An 18,751-nucleotide genomic window follows, 5' to 3' on the forward strand; every position below is an offset into this window, starting at 1 on the left:
GCAAGGCAAGACAAGGCCTCTTAGAATCCTTCCCTGGGCTGATGGAACCCACTAGTAAAGGGCTGCTTGTCCTTCACAGGGCTGGGGGGGGGTCTGTCTGTCCCCTGTCCTCTTGTCTCTGAGGGTGGGGCCAGCTCATGTCGATCCTGAAAAGGCCCAGTTAAGTCCTGCTGTCTGAGACTGGCCAGGTGCTGAGCCGCCTTTGTGGAGGCCTTCTGCTGGAATGTTTGCAGAGAATGGAAGGCAGCAGGGTGTGCCCAAGCTATTGTGTCAGAAAAGTCACCAGCCAAGAAAGCAAGGACACATGCCCTCGACAAACACGTCCAAGCCCTGCGCCCAGAAAGGGGGCCTAGAGCTAGGAACAGCTGGGGACAGCTGGCAGCCTCAGTACACCAGCATGGAGAACATGAAGAAAACCCACAGGGGACACGATGGACAGCAAGGTGGTCCGGGCCGGCCCCAGGGATGGATTTGCTAACCTGTGCTCTTCTTCAGTCCAGGCTGGCCCAGTGAGAACAAGAACTGCCCCGTAGTCTGTATCTTCATCCCAGCCACTCAAGAGGCTGAGATTGGAGGATCGTGGTGAGAAGCTCAGCAGGAAAGTCCTTATCTCCAATGAACCTTCAAAAGGCCAGAAGTGGAGCTGTGGCTCAAGTGATAGAGCACCAGCCTTGAGCACAAAAGTGGAGAACGGTGCCCAGACCCTGAGTTCAAGACAGAGGATTGGCACTCACTCACACACACACACACACACACACACACACACACACACACACACACACACACACACACACACACTCACCCCAAAATGTTAAAATATCAAATTTGAGAAACCAAGTTAAACAGCACCCAAGACTAGATACTTCGTTTGGCCTGAGGAAGTTCACTGTGAATCTCTGAGGACACATGGGCAGCTTTTGTGATGATTTTGACCCCTGACCCCAGGAGACCATCAGGATCTCATGAAATGGTAATGTTCTTCCCAGACTCAGAGTGAGGCCCAGTGTATGATCTTTTTTCTTTTTTTTCTTTGTCGATTGTGGGGCTTGAACTCAGGGCCTGGGCACTTCCCTGAGCTCTTCTGCCCAAGGCTGGCGCTCTACCACTTGAGCCACAACTCTCTATCTGCCCTTATTTATTTATTTAATTTGGTGGTTCCTTGCAGATAAGAGTCTCATGATCTTCCCTGGCTCAGGCTGGCCTCAAACCTTGATCCACAGATCTGAGCCTCCAGAGTAGCTAGGATGACAGGCGGGAGCCACCAGCAATAGGCTGTGATGATTTCTTAAAGCAACAATAGAAAACGGATAACCGAAACTGCAGGTATCTTCCCTCTGCCCCTGCCCATCTGCCTTTTTGACACTTGTATCAACATAGAACGATTTGGAATCAACCCTGAGAGTAGCTGAGCTATGTATTCTGTCCACAGCTCCTGTCCACGGTTCCTGTCCACAGCTCCTGTCTACCTTTTGAAGCCTTGTATGAATCTGAGACAGAATAATGTTAAATAACATGTTGGGTGGCCCAGAAAGAGACCCATGCCATTAGTTAATGAGAAGAAGAGATAGTAACTAATGAAGACAACTAATTGAGTTTTTGGATCCCTGTGGAGTGGGAGGAATCCAGGAGAGCTGACCTACACTACACAGATTCACCAGAGACTTAATATGAATCAAAATGGCAATTCATCATGTTAAATGTAGGGCATATCTTCCCAGTGGTTAAAGTGTCTATGTCCATAAGAAAGGAAACCTTCCTGTGATCAGATCAACTGGTAGATTTAATTAAATAGGCCTACAGCGACTGATTGGTTGAGGATGGGAGCAAAGATGGGTGATCGCTGCGGGTGTCATTGGCTGTGCTGATCAGACCCTGCCAGCTGCCCGGCTCTTCACTGCCCTTGCAAGAATTCTACAAGCCAGGCGCCTGTCATCCCAGCTACTCAGGAGGCTGAAATCTGAGGATCACAGTTCAAAGCCAGCCAGGGCAGGAAAGTCCATAAGAGTCTTGACTCCAATAAACTACCAAAAAACCAGAAGTTGCACTGTGGCTTAAGTTGGTAGAGGGCCTGCTTTGAGCAAAAGAGCTCAGAGATAGTGCCCAGGCCCTGAGTTCAAGACCCATGACCACCAAAAAAACAGAGAGAATAGCTGTCTTACAGTATTGACATGCTTGTGGGACCAAGTGACAAGACGTGTTCCGACCCTACACTCCTGTGTGAACTTAGAGCTCTAGAGACTTGAGCCATTCCACTCTGTGAGTGTGTGTGTGTGTGTGTGTGTGCCAGTCATAGATCTTGAACTCAGGGCCTAGGCACTGTCCCTGAGCTCTTCAGCTCAAGGCTGGCACTCTACCACTTGAGCCACAGTGCCACTTCTGGTTTTCTGGTGGCTCATTGGCAGTAAAGTCTCACGGACTTTCCTGCTCAGGCAGGCTTTGAACCCTGATCCTCAGATCTCAGCATCAGGCCCTCAGATCTCCCCAGATCCACACCAGGAGCCCAAGCCAGCACTGTGCAATATCCCAGTGCTGTCCGCATCAACCTCGCTCAACCTTGAGGAAGACTGGTCGCCCCTTGAGCTGAGGAAGATGCTGAAATCAGGGGCCTGGGGCAGGGTGGTAGCCGTCGTGTGCTTTCACCCATGTTTTGACTCCTATCACCTTCCACTGGCCGAGACACTTATCACAAGCACTCAGGCAAACAGAGTCCTCCTCCCTCTCCAACAAGGTACTGATTCTCAGTCCTGGGAAGCCAAGCCCCACTGCCTTCGGTAGGATCGCTGTAGGAAAGGGAAGCAGGGAGGACAAGGGGTGGGGTGGGGGGGGGACTCAGCTGACCCACAATGGCTCCTGACGGAGAGCAGAGCTGAGTGGGGCCTCCCAGGCTGTCTCCCCCTCATCTAGTAACTGAACAGAAGCCAGCACAGAAATCTTTCTTTGGGAAAACTTTAAATAAAGAAGAGCTCCATCTCCTAGGAAACCACTCCCCTCCTCGTTGTGTCTCTGCTCAGAAAAGATGTCCAGCATTCTCTCTTCCCCTCCCCCACTTGTTCTAACACCCCATGCCATGCCTTCTCCAAAAAATCACACACACACACACACACACACACACACAAATCACCCAGTCACACAAGGCACCACAAGCGCTCAGTGTCAACCACGACTGTGGCCAACCCAGACCCCAACGCACCAGCAAGGCCCAGCACCCACTTGGAAAAGATGATGGGGGATTTCAGACATGCTGTACCTAGAAGCATCGAGATCCACGGGGAACAGATGGCACAGGAAAGAGACTGCAACTCCACCTTCCCACCCGGCCATGACCTTCAGAATTCAGCAAAGGCCTCATCATTATTCTCAGAGCAGGCGAAGCTGAGACTCATGTCTCCCAGATTTGGGGAGGGAGGTTGTACCCACTCGCATGTTCTGGTGGAATGGTGAGGCAGGGGATGAAAGGCCTACAAGGAATGGCCAGCACCCCAGGTTTAAGCGAGGAAACTGCAGAAGAGGGGACTGTGGTGTTGGAGGGGAGGAGTCTCAAGAAAAGTTGAAGGTGGCTGGTGCTTGGTAGCTCATGCCTGTCATCCCAGCTACTCAGGAAGCTGAGATCTGAGGATCACAGTCCAAAGCCAGACCTGGCAAGGAAAGTCTGTGAGATTCTCATCTCCAGTTAGCTGCCCAAAAGACTGTGACTTAATATGCTAGGGTGCTAGCCTTGAGGGGAAAAAAAAAAGCTTAGGGACAGTGTCCAGGCCCTGAGTTCAAGCCCCACAATGAGCAAGTAATAATAATAATAGTGATAAGAACCTTGTTTTCTTCACTTGGTTTAACACAAGGGCTAGTCCAGGTGACGTGGCTACAAGGTAAAATACATTTCTTTTCATCTAAATGCTCTTTGGGTGCTTTGCTTGCGAATTCAGTGCAGTCTCCAAGTATACAAAAAAGAAAAAGGAAAAAAAATGTGAAATTAAAAGACCAAAGAGGAGAGTAATTGGATGGCTCCATTTGGGAGGGACAAGAAAGCATGTGCAAAAGAAAATGTGCTTAAAAGCCAAAGCAAGCCAGGGTCTTTTATTTCGCCCATGGCACAAGCAATTGGACGAGCTGCCTCCTCTGTGTGGTCAGTGCAAAGAGGAAATGGTTTTGAAACAGTGGAAATGTGCCAGGTTCACAGCCACCTTGGAAGAAATAAAACTCAGGGCCTGGGACACTGTCCCTTGGCTTTTTGTTTTATGCTCAAGGCTGGCGCTCTACCACTTGAACCACAACCCTGCATCCAGCATTTTGCAGTCCAGTGGAGCTAAGAGTCTCATGGACTTTCCCAACCTGGGCTAGCCTCAAACTGTGATCCTCAGATCTCACCCTCTTGAGTAGCTGGGAAGACAGACATGAGCCACTGACGCTCATATGATATATATTTCCTGTTGCTTCACTCTGTTCTGGTTAGCTATAGCCAGAGAATGCCACCCGTAGAGGTAGCTGGATAAGAGAAAGCCACCGGTGGCTGGGCCTTAGCATTCTGCGTGCATGGTTGGTGCCTCATGAAACCTCAAGTGGAGACCCAGGACTGAGAACCCGGAGGACCTGCTTCATCTGTTGTCATGTTACCCCACTTCACAGCCCAAGGCCTGGATGGAGATCTCACCCAGCCACGGGCAGGCAGAGTCAGAACCACAGGGCTCTACCTGGATCACACATGACACAGACAAGACACCAGGAGCAGCCACAGGAGCATGCCTGGGTGTGGTTCAGTAAGCTTCTCTGCTACTTCTTTGCTCCTGTCCCAACTGTCTGCTCCCTACTCCTTCCTCCCCACTGCCTCCCCTACCTCCCACACCATCTGGGCAGCCTGGCTTCCATGCTCCAGGCTTCCAGGTGGCCCTTGCAGATCCCGGACCACAGAGAGCTGCGTGGACTGGAGTGGGCAGCCGTGGACTGGCTGGCTTATTCAGTGTTTGCCTGCCTGCTTGGTTGGTTGATGGTTGGCTTTTTGGCTGGTTAATTCATTGGTTGGTTGGCAGTTGGTTCATTCATTCACGCATTCATTGGTGATTGGTTTGTTGGTGATTGGATGTTTGGTGAGTTGGTTAGCTGGTTAGTAATTGGTTTATTCACTCATTTGTTGGCAGTGGGTAAGTAGCTTGATGGTTAGATGTTTTTGGTTAGTTTTAGCTAGTTGGCTGGTTGGTTAGTAGTTCATGGCTCATTCATTTGTTGTTGGTTGGTTGGTAGTTGGATGTTTATTCTTTCATTGGTTATTGGTTAGTTGGTTGGATGTTTTTTGGGTTAGTTTTGGCTGGTCAGTTGGTTGGTTAGTAGTTGATGCTCATTTATTTGTTGATGGTTGGTTAGTTGGATGTTTATTCTTTCATTGGTTATTGGTTAGCTGGTTGGATGTTTATCTAGTCAGTTGGTTGCTTAGTAGTTGATGGCTCATTCATTAGTGATTGTTTGGTTGGTTGGCTGGTTAGTAGTTGATAGTTCATTCATTCACTCACTGGTGATTGTTTAGTTGGTTAGTTAGTACTTGATGGCTCATTCATTCATTCATTGGTGATTGGTTAGTTGGTTAGTAGTTGCTGGTCATTCATTCATTCATTGGTAATTGGCAGGTTCATTCATTCAACTGTTCTCTTCCTCTTCCTTGAGGGACAAAGCTTCTAAACTCAGCAAAATGGAGGTTCTGCTCACCCTCATCTTTATGTTTCTTTCCTGCATGGGAACTGTCCACTGAGTTCTCCTGGGCAGTGATCCTTAGATCTCAGCCTCTTGAGTAGCTGGGAAGACAGGCATGAGCCACTGATGCTCATATGACATATGAGCAAGGCAGTGGCACCAGCTCCGTACTGCTGGGCTAAGCTTCCCGGCTGCGAACCGAGTGAATTAAAACCATGGTGGGGGGGGGGTGCAAGGACAAAAAAAAAAGTCCAAAAAATGAGAATCAGCCCTATTTCCAGTGCTAGCTTTCTGATGACAATCGTGCTTGAGGAAACCGTAGTTCAACAGTGGAAATGCACAGCTCACTTGCGGTCTGCAATGCAATGTGGGATGGGACGACTTGGGGTACAGGGAGCCAGTTAGAGGCTGATGTGGGAAAGAGGATTGGAGAGAAATAGAACACCAAAAGATTTTTCTGGGGCTCGCACCAAGATTTGAATCTAGAGCCTCATTCTTCCAAGGCAGAAGCACTACCATTTGAAACATAAGCTCAAATACTTTTTTCCTTAGGTTCTATTTTTTTTCCAGAAAGGGCATCATGCTTTTGCCTGGGCCTGCCTCAAACCTTGATCCTCCTACCTACACCTCCCATATAGCTGAGATTATAGACATGTGCCACCATGCTCTTTCTATTGAGGTGGGGGGTGGGGCAGGCAGTCTCACTAACTTTTTGCAAAAGCTGGCCTGGAACCATGAGCCTCCTTGCATAGCTGGGATTACAGGCATGAGTCACTGGTGGCCGGTGATGCAGAGATTTTCTGTCTACCATTGGTTGGACCCATAGATGTGGCCCAGGTGAATATGGAAGGCTGGCTGTCTTTGGTTTGGGGAAGTCATGTAAGGTTTATCAGTGAAGTCTGACCTCATGACTCTTCTGTGTGTGTGGGACTGGACCACAAGCAATGTTTAAAGCCCCTGAGAGTCATGGCAGTGACCCCCTCAGGGAAAACATGACCCCTGCTGTGACAGAACGAAGAAATCCTGGACCCAGATGCATCAGATATGTGGTGATATGATGTCCTTTTCCTGACATTGATGTCCGGCTTGCTTGCTTCTCATAAGAACCATTCTTCGAGGGTAAATGGGTTGAATTCTTGCAGCAATCAGGAACGGAACACTTACAGTAATTGACATAATTAAGGTACCAAATGAGGAAGAGAGAAAGGTCCATGAAAGATCTCCAAGGGGAAGACTTACTTATTTATACAGTCTTTATTGAGTGTTTACTGGGTTGTATGTGGGTTTTTTTTTTAAATTTCACCAGGCAACTGATGGACCAAAATAACTCAAGAATGATCTCAGCTTCTAAGGTGGTCAGATTTGTGAAAAGGAAAAATAGTGAGAGCCGTGCAAACAGACGGTCACAATCAGTTATAACAACTTGCAAAGGAGAGGTTTTGAGGAAGACAGTTTTTTTAAGGGAGTCTTTAGGAATTTGTATTTCAGCTTACTCACAAATGAGAAGCCTGAGTTATCAAGGAGAGGGGAGGAAAAAGGAGAGGAAATAAAACTGTGAGATTTATTTTTTTATTTTTTATTAGTCCTGGGGCTGGACCTCAGGGCCTGGGCACTGTCCCTGAGCCTTTCACTCAAGACTGACACTCTACCACATGAGCCACAGCTCCACTTCCGATTTTCTGGTGGTTCATTGGAGATAAGAGTCTCATGGACTTTCCTGCCCGAGCTGGCTTTGAACCACAATCCTCAGATCTCAGCCTCCTGAGTAGCTGGGATGACAGGCGTGAGCCACTGGTGCTTGGCTTGAAATCACTTTTTGAGACTCAGAATGAACAAAGTATTTAAATTTTAAGGAAAATATTTAAATTTTAAAGCAAGAGACAATCAAACAGCAACACACATAACCACAATTTTTATTCAGCGTCTCGGAGATTGGGAGGTGAGGGGTGGGGTAATGGGAGGTCAAGAAATCTTGACATGGGACAATTCAGCATGAAACATTCACTTATCAACTGACATTTCTCTGTCCCCTTAAACCTGGGCTACAATTGACAAGAAAAATCTTTAAGCATTCATGGACTCCCGGGTAAAGGAACCAGAAGATGGCGGCTGCAGCTATTCACAGATGGAATGCTCTGTGCTAATAAAAAATAAATAAGCAAACTTAGAGCCAGGCGCCAGTGGCTCACGCCTGTCATTCTAGCTACTCAGGAAGCTGAGATATGAGGATCTCAGTTCAAAGCCAGCCTGGGCAGGAAAGTCCATGAGATTCTTACCTCCAGTGAACCACCAAAAATGCCACAAGTGGCTCTGTGGCTCAAGTGGTAGAGCATTAGCCTTAAATCCAAAGGCTCAGGAACAGCACCCAGGCCCTGAGTTCAAGCCCCATGACCAGCACACACACACACACACACACACACACACACACACACACACACACACACACACACACACAAGATAAACATTGTCCAAAAAGAAATGTACTTTTTATCTGACTTATAGAACTGTAATCCCTCTGTACATCACCTTTATAATAACAATTTTTTAAAGTAAAAATAAACACGTAACATAAAATAAACCACTTTAGATTTAGACATCGCTTGTAGCTTCAAAATTGCACAGAGCAGTTTCTGCGAGAGAACCTGCTGGAAGAAGCTGATCAAATGCTCGGTAACCCAAATGTTTTTTAATGGCCCAACCCACTAAAATTAAAATTAAATGGCAAAAAAGCCAACCCTGATGCCTGTGTCTGAATGGCAGGGGAGCCGTCACCTGGGGAGGAGAACATATTTACTTAAGCAGCACTCCTGTTCTCTCTGAGCCTCTTATGAACATGGGGTAATTAATGAAGTTTAAATTTCCCTAATGATCAGTCTTCGGCTCTGCCTAGGTGGGAAGCAGATGCTGACATCTGTCTTCTTAATCGGGAACTTAAAAAGCAAGGAAGTAGCCAGGCATCTGCCTGACATCCCAGAGATTCAGAAGGCTGAGATCTGAGGATCATAGTTCAAAGCCAGCCTGGGCAGGAAAGTCTGTGAGACTCTTATCTCCAATAAACCATGAGAAAAGCAGAAGTGGGGCTGTGGCTCAAGGGGTAGAGTGCCAACCTTGAGCTGAAGAGCTGAGGGACAGCACCCAGGCCCTGAGTTCAAGTCCCAGGACTGGCATCAAAAATAAAAGGTCAACAACATCATATACATATAACAGTACCTGGGCTATAGCTCAGTGGTACTGCACTTGCCTAATAAGCATGAAGCCCCAGGTTCAAACTCCAGCACTGGAAAAAGAAAATACCATATGCACACACACACACACACACACACACACACACACACACACACACACACACACATGATAACCAACCTCTGGCACAAGGAAAATGCTTCTGGGGCAGATACTGTACCACGCACTACCCCACCTGTTGTCAGCACCAAAGGTGAACCTCAAAACTCTCATCACCAGCCCTCTGGTCTGCCCCCCAGCCATGCCCTGTCATCAGCAGTCCCAGCCCCACCCCAACCCCCAGACTTTCCTAAGAATCTCCCACAAACCAACCCCAAGGCTTACACAGCTCAGCCCAGTCTGTGTGCCAGTTCTCTGTACCTTAGCTCCTCATCCCAGGGGACACAACAATGGAGGGAGGGAAGGAAGGAAGGAAGGAAGGAAGGCAAGCAGGCAGACAGGGAGGAGGAAAGGAAGATAGGGAGGAAGGAAGAAGGAAGACGGGGGGAGGAAAGAAAAGACAGGAGGGAAGACAGGAGGAAAGAAGGAAGGGAAGGAAGAAGGGAGGGAGGAAGGAAGGAAGAAGGGGGAAGGAAGGAATACAGGGAGGAGTGAAGAAAAAAGGGAAGGCGGAAGGAAGGAAGAAGGGAGGGAAGAAAGGAATACAGGGAGGAGGGAAGAAGGAAGGAAAGATGGAGGGAGGGAGAGAAGGAAGGGGGAGGGAAGGAAAAGGAAGATAGAAGGAGGGAAGGAAGACGGAGGAGGGAGGGAGGAAGAAAAGAAGATAGGGAGGAGGGAAGAAGGAAGGAAAGGAGGGAAGAAGGAAGGAAGACAGGGAGGAGGGAAGGAAGTAAGCCAGGCCCAAAGAAGCATAGGTCCTATGGTTTCCCTTATTTGCAATATCTAGTATAGGTATGAGTCAAGCAGAAAAGGTCAGATAATGTGATGTTAGGAAAATGAACCCTTAAATATGTATTTTAATGTTTTCGTTTCTTTCATGCATGTGTTTCTAACGCATTTATAAGATTATTTCTTTGTTGCTTTGTATGTTCCTCCCCCACAGTGTAACCCCCACTTTCACTATATTTGATGTCAGTATAACATGTGGAGGAGATGGGGACAAACAAGTCGTTTAAGGATTCAGGTGGACCTGTTGCAACAATGAGAAGTACAAAATGTCATGTCAAAACCAACTTTACAATGTCGGTGTGGGGGGGGAGGGGGGTATAATTGGGTGGGGGGAGGAGGGAGGATCGCAGTTCAAAGCCAGCCAGGGCACGAAAGTCCTTGAGACTCTTATCTTCAATAACCCACAAGAAAACCAGAAGTGGCACTGTGGCTCAACTGGTAGAGCGCTAGTCTTGAGCTGAAGAGCTCAGGGACAGCGCCCAGGCCCTGAGTCCAAGTACCATGACCAACAAAAATACACGTGTGTGTCAAGCCTAGGACTTAATCACAAGGCCTGGGCACTGTCCCTGAGCAATTTGTGCTCAAGGCTGGTGCTCTATCGTTTGGGCCACAGCTCTACTTCCAGCTTTTTGGTGGTTCACTGGAGATGAGAGCCTTATCAATTTTCCTGACAAGGCTGGCTTCCAATCACGATCCTCACATCTCAGCCTCCTGAGTGGCTGAGAATCACAGAAATTAACCTTAATCTGTATGATTGTCACCAAATGGACAATTATCATTTCAATGTCTCAAGTACCGGATTGTTCGGCACAGTGTGTATATTGGTTCTAGAGCATTCTCCTCGTGTTATTTAACGACTTTCTCTGCCTGGTGGGAGGCCTGAAGCTGACAGAACCATGGGCTTAATTTGGCTTTGTTTTTCATTTTTTCAATTTGAGAGGGCCACCATAGTTCTGTTTTGTTGTTTTGTTTGCTTTTGCTACTGCTAGTCTATAGATGCGCATGGAAATCTGCAAAGAAAATGAATCATTGTCACATATGAGGTCATCTTCAACCTATGTTCTTCTCTAAGTTGTGTGTGTGTTAGTGTGTGTGTGTGTGTGTGTGTGTGTGTGTGTACGAGAGTGAGTATCAGGATTTGAACCCAGAGCCTCGAATGCCCTCACTTGGCTTTTTTGAAGGCTGGCAGCCGGACACTTAAATTCTGTGTCCATTCATGGGCTGCGTGACCCAATCTCTCTCTCTAGGAACTTTGTGACGTATATGTACCATTTGCGGTGATGATGGTAGCAGCCCCAACAAAGGACTCTTTTTAGGAGGACACAATTCTTGTCTTACTGAAGAACATGGCTCTCACACGTGATGGTGGTGGTAGTAGAGGAAGGGAAGGAGGGAGTTAAGAGCAGCTTCACTAGAGAAAACAGCCCTAGTTAGAGCTCAGGCTGACGACTAGGTTGTTAAATACAGATGTTGTTTGCCAAGTGTCATGGTACACCTCTGTAGTCCCAGCATGCCGGGGGAATATCAAGTTCAAGGACAGCCGGAGGTATCCAGAAAGGCCTGTTTCAAACGCCCAAGGAGCTGTGTGTACAGCACTTCCCTAGCGTGCACTTTTCCTCAACCTGAGATTTCTAGAATAGTCAATTCCTTTCCTTGCATTTTTTATTCTAGTAGCTTCTAAATAATTATGGTATACAGCCAGGCGCTGGTGGCTCCCGCCTGTCATCCCAGCGACTCAGGAGGCTGAGAGCTGAGGATCATGGCTAGAAGCCAGACCAGGCAGGAAAAGTCTGTGAGATTCTTATCCCTCCAATGAACCACTCAAAAAGCCAAAAGCAGAGTTGTGGCTCAAGTGGTAGAGCTCCATCCCTGAGCAGAAAAGCTCAGGGACAGCATCCGGGGTCTTGAGTTCAAGACCCACAACCAACCAAAGATTTAAAAAAAGAGAATAATGGCATATTTTCTCAAATTACATTTGGAGAGTGCATAAAGCAAAAGATATAAGTAGCATTTGAACATCTCACGGTCTCATTTGGGGGAGTGTTATTTCATTTATTATAATTATTATTGTTGTTGTTATTAGTATTATTATATTTGTGCTATTGTTATTGTTATTCTTATTGTTATTTTGCCCCCAAGCACCCATAAAGCTTTTGCATTTAAGACCTCATCCTCCAGGTCATTTTTGACATGCACTATACAAACAAGCTTCACAGCCATGGCGAGGCTGCCTTGCCTCCATTCTCCTGATGGTGAGTTTGCTGGGCTTTAACCAGGGCCCGTGTGCAGGCAGCTGACTGCTCTGAGTGCCCTGCCTTACACCTGGTTGGTTGGAGGACAGCGGGAGAGATGCAAAGGAGAACACACGCTTTTAAGTCAAACAACATTCTACACGTGGAGACCAATGGACGCCTTCCTAAAGTCTACCAGGAACTGGAGAACGCTCTCTGAGGAGCCGTGTGTGTGTGTGTGTGTGTGTGTGTGTGTGTGTGTGTGTGTGTGTGTGTTTGTGTGTGTGCACATGCACATGCATCCCCATCCACCCAGGGGCTATTCCCAGGCAGAAGACCCCGGTGTGTGCTGCTGTGGGACCAGGGGCCACTGCACTTCTCCACACCCCAACTCCATCCACACATGGGGCCAATCCCACATCAGCCTCTCCTCAGACATCTGGAAAGCTCCAGAACCTTCCAGAGGATACAAAGATTCAAGCCCAAGTGAGCAAAGACTTGTAGATAGATAGATAGATAAACAGAAGATAGATAGATAGATAGATAGATAGATAGATAGATAGATAGATAGATAGATAGATAGATAGAAAGATAGATAGATGGATAGATAGATAGATCTAGATCTGTAGATATTAGATATAGACATAAATATAGATATCTATATAGATATAGGTCTATATATATATACACATATATGTATATATGCATATATATGATTATATTTAATATAGTAAATATAATATATTTAAATATATACATATTTAAATAATATATAATTTAAATATATATATATATTTAAATATGTTATAGTCTAAATGTTATTTAAATATACTGTTTATATATTATATAATATATACATACTATACATTATACATGTGTTATACTTAAATAACTTATATTAAATAGTACACAGTATATGTAATATATACTATATATTGTGTATGATACGGTATGTATGATACGGGCCATGTCCAGGGAGGAAGATCGTGTAGAGAAGTGTTTTTTCCCGATGGTTTGGCTCAGGTCAGAATTGGGGCTACAGAATTTTCCAAGGACAGTCTATGATAACCTAATTTTTTTTTTAATATTCCCACCCTGTGAGCAATATGTAGTGTTCTGACGTTTTACTTCTCTCTCCTTGGAGGAGAAAGGTTTGGTCCACTGGCTGACCTGGCCTGCAGAGGTGGTTGACCGGAGCTGACAAATACCGTGGGAGGTCTTTCAAGGAGTTGTTCAAGAAGGCACCAGAACACACAGGAAGGAGTCCATAGAACATCCACTGCAAGGTGCCGGGGCTGGCCGGTGAGAGGACAATTCCAGCTCACCCCTGGTCTAATGGTGCCATGTGCAAAACACCATCATCCGAGACAAAAGGGAAAACGATGGTGTTAACTGGCAGGAGCAGACACTGCCACTCCATGAGGGCTGAAATCTCATCTGTGTGTGTGTGTGTGTGTGTGTGTGTGTGTGTGTGTGTGTGTACAGTATACCTATCTTGGGGCTTGAACTCAGGACCTGGGTGCTCTACCACTTGAGCCACAGCTCCATTTCCAGTTTTCTGGTTGTCCATTGGAGATGAGAGTCTCATGACTTTGCTGCCCAGGCTGGCTTTGAACCGCAATCCTCAGATCTCAGCCTCCTGAGTGGTTGGGATGACAGGCGTGAGCCCCTAGGACTGGCCTTTGTTGTTGTTGTTGTTAAGCCAAGTGGAGAAATGAAACCAAAATGAAGTGGCCATTTAACCACATGTTATTCCAGAAGGATCTTTGCAAAGATCTGCGAGACTGGAAGCGATTTCAGATAGAGAATTACCAACGGTGTGGCAAGAATCAAATGAAGTCGGCAGAGGCTGGAGGATGAAGGAAGGGTTCGTGGCAGAGCTCAGCATCCAGGAGTTCAGTGCTTGGGGTGTGGTGGGGCCCAAAGCTGGAGGAGGAGGAAGATGATATCACCACAAACTCCAGTGGAGCAGAGCCAGGGAATGGGCACTGAAGGCAGGCTGGGGAGGCAGATGACTGAGGAACAGATGAAGAGGTTCTGTGGCAGGATAATTCCAGATCCCAGGGACTGGCACAGAGGTGAAGGAGAAAATGCAGGGAGGGAGAAACCTAGCCAGGGTTCGCTTAGATGCACCACCAGCCAACAGTGCCTGGATTCTGCATCCAAAACAAGATGAAGCAGGCGGGGCGCAGTGGCTCACGCCTGCCATCCCAGCTACTCAGGAGGCTGAGATCCAATGATCGAGGTTCAAAGCCATCCCCGGGCAGGAAAGTCTGAGAGATTCTGATCTTCAGTAAACTACGCCAAAAAAAAACTAGGCGTGTTTGCTGTGACTCAAGTGGTAGAACGTCAGCCTTGGGCAAAAAAGGAGCTCAGGGACAGTGCCCAGAGTTCAAGCCCAAGGAAAAGAGGGAGGGAGGGAGAGAGAGAGAGAGAGAGAGAGAGAGAGAGAGAGAGAGAGAGAGAGAGAGAGAGAGAGAGAGGGAGGAAGTGGGTTGCTGTGGCTCACACCTGTCATCCCAGCTACTCAGGAGGTTGAGATCTGAGGACTGAGGTTCAAAGCCAGCCCAGGTAGACCGATCTGACTTGGATCACCCGAGTGATCCCCAAAACACTGCTAATGTAGAGAGGGCAGCCACCAACCCCACACCACGTGTGCCTTCCTTCACTTCTCCGACCATGTCCTCTGCAGAGCTGAGCGCGGGGCAGGTGGCGCTGGCTGTGGGGAGGCAGGTGCCTTGTTTGTTTAAGGAAAAGGAAAAAATAAAGGAAAAGGGAGCAAAAGGAAATTTCAAAGCTTCCTTATGGCTTCCGTGACAGAAATAACACGAGGCAGATGTTGTTATGCCTCGTGGCACGTCTTTGCTGTGATTTAGCTTCGTTATTTCTTTTTTAATTTTCCTTTTTTTCTTTTTCTGTGCCAGTCCTGGGGCTTGAACTTGGGGCCTAGGCGCTGTCCCTGAGCTCTTTCGGCCAAAGGCTGGTGCTCTACCCCTTGAGCCACAGCGCCACTTCCTTCCCGAAGGCCTGCTCTGAGCTTCCGCCATCTGCTTGCCTTCACCCTGGCCACTTCTTGCATGAACCGAGATTCGTGTAAGGCCCCACACACCCCACACGAGCACTGTGCCCCCTGCCTCCTCCTAAGGACACTCACGTCATCCTCTTGAATCTCCATTGCTCCGTAACACGAAGACGTCCAAACAAATCCGGTTCTGGGCAGTTGGGAAGATTATAGTTCAAAGCCATCCTGGGCCCAAAAAACAAAAAATTACAGAGAATACAAGTATGGTGGTTAACATCTATAATCTCAGCCAGACAGAAGTCTTGAGTGAGGAAGAAGGAGGCCTGAGGCTGGCTAGGAGTGGAGGTGTGGGGCTTTCACAACACTGTTGTGAAAGGAGATGGGAAGTGGGGCTCAAGTTTGTGGGGCGTCTGCCTAGCAAACACAGGGTTCTTGGTTCAAATTCCAGTACTGGTAATAAACAATACTTGATGCTTCCGTATTTCACATCATGTGTACTTTCTTCATTGCCTTCCCTGTCCAAGGCCTCCAGAAGGGACACAGGGCCGAATTCTTGACTTTTACAATACTCAAGTGCAAGCGTGTCACAGATTTATTCAGAACCACGTGGCCACTCATGGCTTTCTGGGCAGGGAGACGGAGGGTTTGCTGTGCACACGCCCAGCTCTGCTGGTATGTCAGTGTCAAGGGGCCTGGTCATGCCCAGAGTCCATGTGGGAAGCACTTTCACAGAAGATGAGTTCTTCATTCACAGCCCAGTGCAGCCACAGCATCATGCCACACAGGGGTTGCAAGTCACTACAGCTGGGAGGAGAACCGGATCCACCGAGGCAGGGAGGCCAGCAGGGGGCAGCAGACCACCCCCCAGCCTCCAGACACAACACCCACCACAACCACCGACCCCACTGCCACTGGCAGGATCCCAGCTGCCAAACTCTGTAGTCACAAGAACCAACTCCACAGGTGACAGACAGACAGACAGACACAGACAAGAGATGGGTGAGAGCTGGAGAGAACAGAAGGGAGGGAGGAAGGGAAGAAAAGAAAGGAAGAAGGGAGAGAGGGAAGGAGGGAAGTAGATAATATGATTGATAGACTGGATAAATTGTAGATGATTGATAAGAGATAGATGGATAGATGATACATGATTGAAAGTGGATAAATGATAAATGACAGCTACATACATATGGATGGACAGATGAGTAGATAGATAAATGGATGGTGGATGTATGGAAGATGGATGGATGGGTGGATGATGGATGGGGTAGATGGATGGATGGATGGATGGATGGGTGGATAGACAGATGGGTGGATGGATGGATAGATGGGTGGGTGGATGGATGGATGGATGGGTGGATGGATGGCGGGTGGATGGATGGGTGGTGGATGGTAGGTGGATGGATGGGTGAATGGATGATGGATGGGTAGATGGACCGATGGGGATAAGGACACAGGGAGACCCCCTTGCTTCTACTGCCATCTCTGGGGGGTCTTTCCTGGACCCAGCCCCGCCCACCCGCCGGCCCCTCAGTGCCCGTGGGCAGAGGGGCAGTGCACACAAACTGCACACGGGCCTCCTCACATGACAGTCTGCATTTCAAACATGGGCCCGGGCCTGGGGGGGCAGAGATGCCTGGGCATGTGTGTGTGTGTCTGTCTATGTCTGTGTGTCTGTATCTGTGTGAGGCAGCTAGGCCTCCACAGCCAGGGGATCAATGCCACCTGTGCACGACCCACACCCTGAGGGCCCCCACCCCCCGACTCCCGCCCCACCCACCGAAGGCAGACGAGGGGCCTGGAGCTTCTGATCGAATCCCACCTGGCCATGCTCTGGGAATCCACCCTGGAGTTGTCTCGACCCTCGGGTGACCCCTCGTGGCCACAGGCGGGAAGGTACCCACCGGGGGCAGCTTGGTGTGACCGGCTTGCTGATGACCAAATGAACACCTTAACTCAGGCAGGGTGGGTTGAGGGCGTGGGCAGTGGAGTGCCTGCAGAGCAAGCCGGAGGCTGGCTCCAAACCCCGGTCCTGCCAGGAATACCCGCCTGTACATGTGTGTGTGCGTGTGCGTGCATTGTGCATGCACATATGTGCATGTGTGTGCAATGTGCATGTGTGCCCATTGCGCATGGATGTGTGCCCACCCATGCGTGCACATGCACACACATACATGCATGCAAGAGAATGGTGTCTGAGTCCAGATGTGCCCACATTATTCCCTGGCTGAACTTCGGTGTGTGCTCTCCGTGTGTCTTTGACACGTTATTCACCTTGGTGAGCTGCATGTCATTTACTTAAAAAAAAAAAAGAGTAGAAATGGAAAGAGGATTTTTCTTCACTTTTGCTTGCTTATCTCTGGTCTCCTGTGTGGGTTTCTCTGTCTTCGGGTGAGGGAGGCATAGAAATAGGGGGACAGAAGGGGAATCAAGGCAGCCGTGGACCTCACTGGACACCATGTGGAGAATGAACTCTATCACTTGTGAGTGGGGACAGGAGGGAAAAGCTGGGGGAGAGAGTGAGAGAAGGGGGGACATGATCCACAAAGAAATGCGCTCATGACCTGAATGATGTCACTGTCACCCCTCTGCATGTCACATCATCAGTAAATTTTTGGATGTTTTGTTTTGTTTCCAGTCCTGGGGCCTGAACTCAGGATTGCTGCTTCTGCTCAAAACTGGCACTCTAACACGTGAACCACAGCACCACCTCCAGCTTTTTCTGTGTATATGGTCTTGAGGAATTGAACCCAGGGCCTCATGCATGCTAGGCGAGCACTCTACCACTGAGCCACCTTCCTGGCCCCACAATAAAATTTTTTTAAGTCAATGGACTGCAAGTGTTCAGTTGAACTTTTCCAATAATTCATATTCATATTATTCATGTAATTCATGTTATTTCCTAATAATCTTATTCTTCTTAGCTCACAAGAACAACAAACTGTGGTTATGTCTACGGTGAGCCGGTGGGCCCACCTCCGCAGGCCTTCCCATGTCTGTGCGGCCACCACGCCAGCTCTGGGAACATGGCGGCCAGGAAGAGGCACCAGTGCTGCTAACACAACTCCCCAGGGCTGCATCCTCTACCTGGTCACCTACAAGAAAAATCCCTCCCTCCCTTCGCTCTCTCCATTCTGCTCCTATCCATCCACCCATCCATCTCTCATCTACCTCTATATATCTCTTCCTTTTCTTCCTCCTTCCATCCCTCCCTCCTCTTCCTCCTCTTCTTCTCTTTGCTCCCTCACTTTCCTTCCCTTCCTCCCTCCCTCCTTCTCCCTCTCATCCTTCCTGTCCTTTCCCCCACTTCCCCCCCTCCCTTGTATTAGACTATGGCTGTCTGTACCTCTGAATTTCATCTGACACCTTTTTCTTAGGGGGACCTTCATTTTTCCTTATTAATTATCTTCTATTTGATTTTTTTTTCTCCTCAGTCCTAGGGCTTGACCTGAGCACCTGAATGCTCACCCTGAGCTTCTTTTTTCACTCAAGGCTGGTACTCTACCACCTGAGCCACAGCTCCACTTCCAGGTTTTGCTGGCTCACTGGAGATAAGCATCTCGTGGACTTTGCTGCCTGGACTGGCTTTGAACCTCCATCCTCAGATCTCAGCTTCCTGGTAGTAGGGTGACAGACATGAGCCACCAGTGCCTGGTGTCCTTTCTGTTTAATTTTTTATTTAATAATTTATTTA

This window comes from Dipodomys merriami, unplaced genomic scaffold, assembly GCF_024711535.1.
Source record: "Dipodomys merriami isolate MVZ:Mamm:240054 unplaced genomic scaffold, mDipMer1.0.p SCAF_1815, whole genome shotgun sequence".
Taxonomy (NCBI): domain Eukaryota; kingdom Metazoa; phylum Chordata; class Mammalia; order Rodentia; family Heteromyidae; genus Dipodomys; species Dipodomys merriami.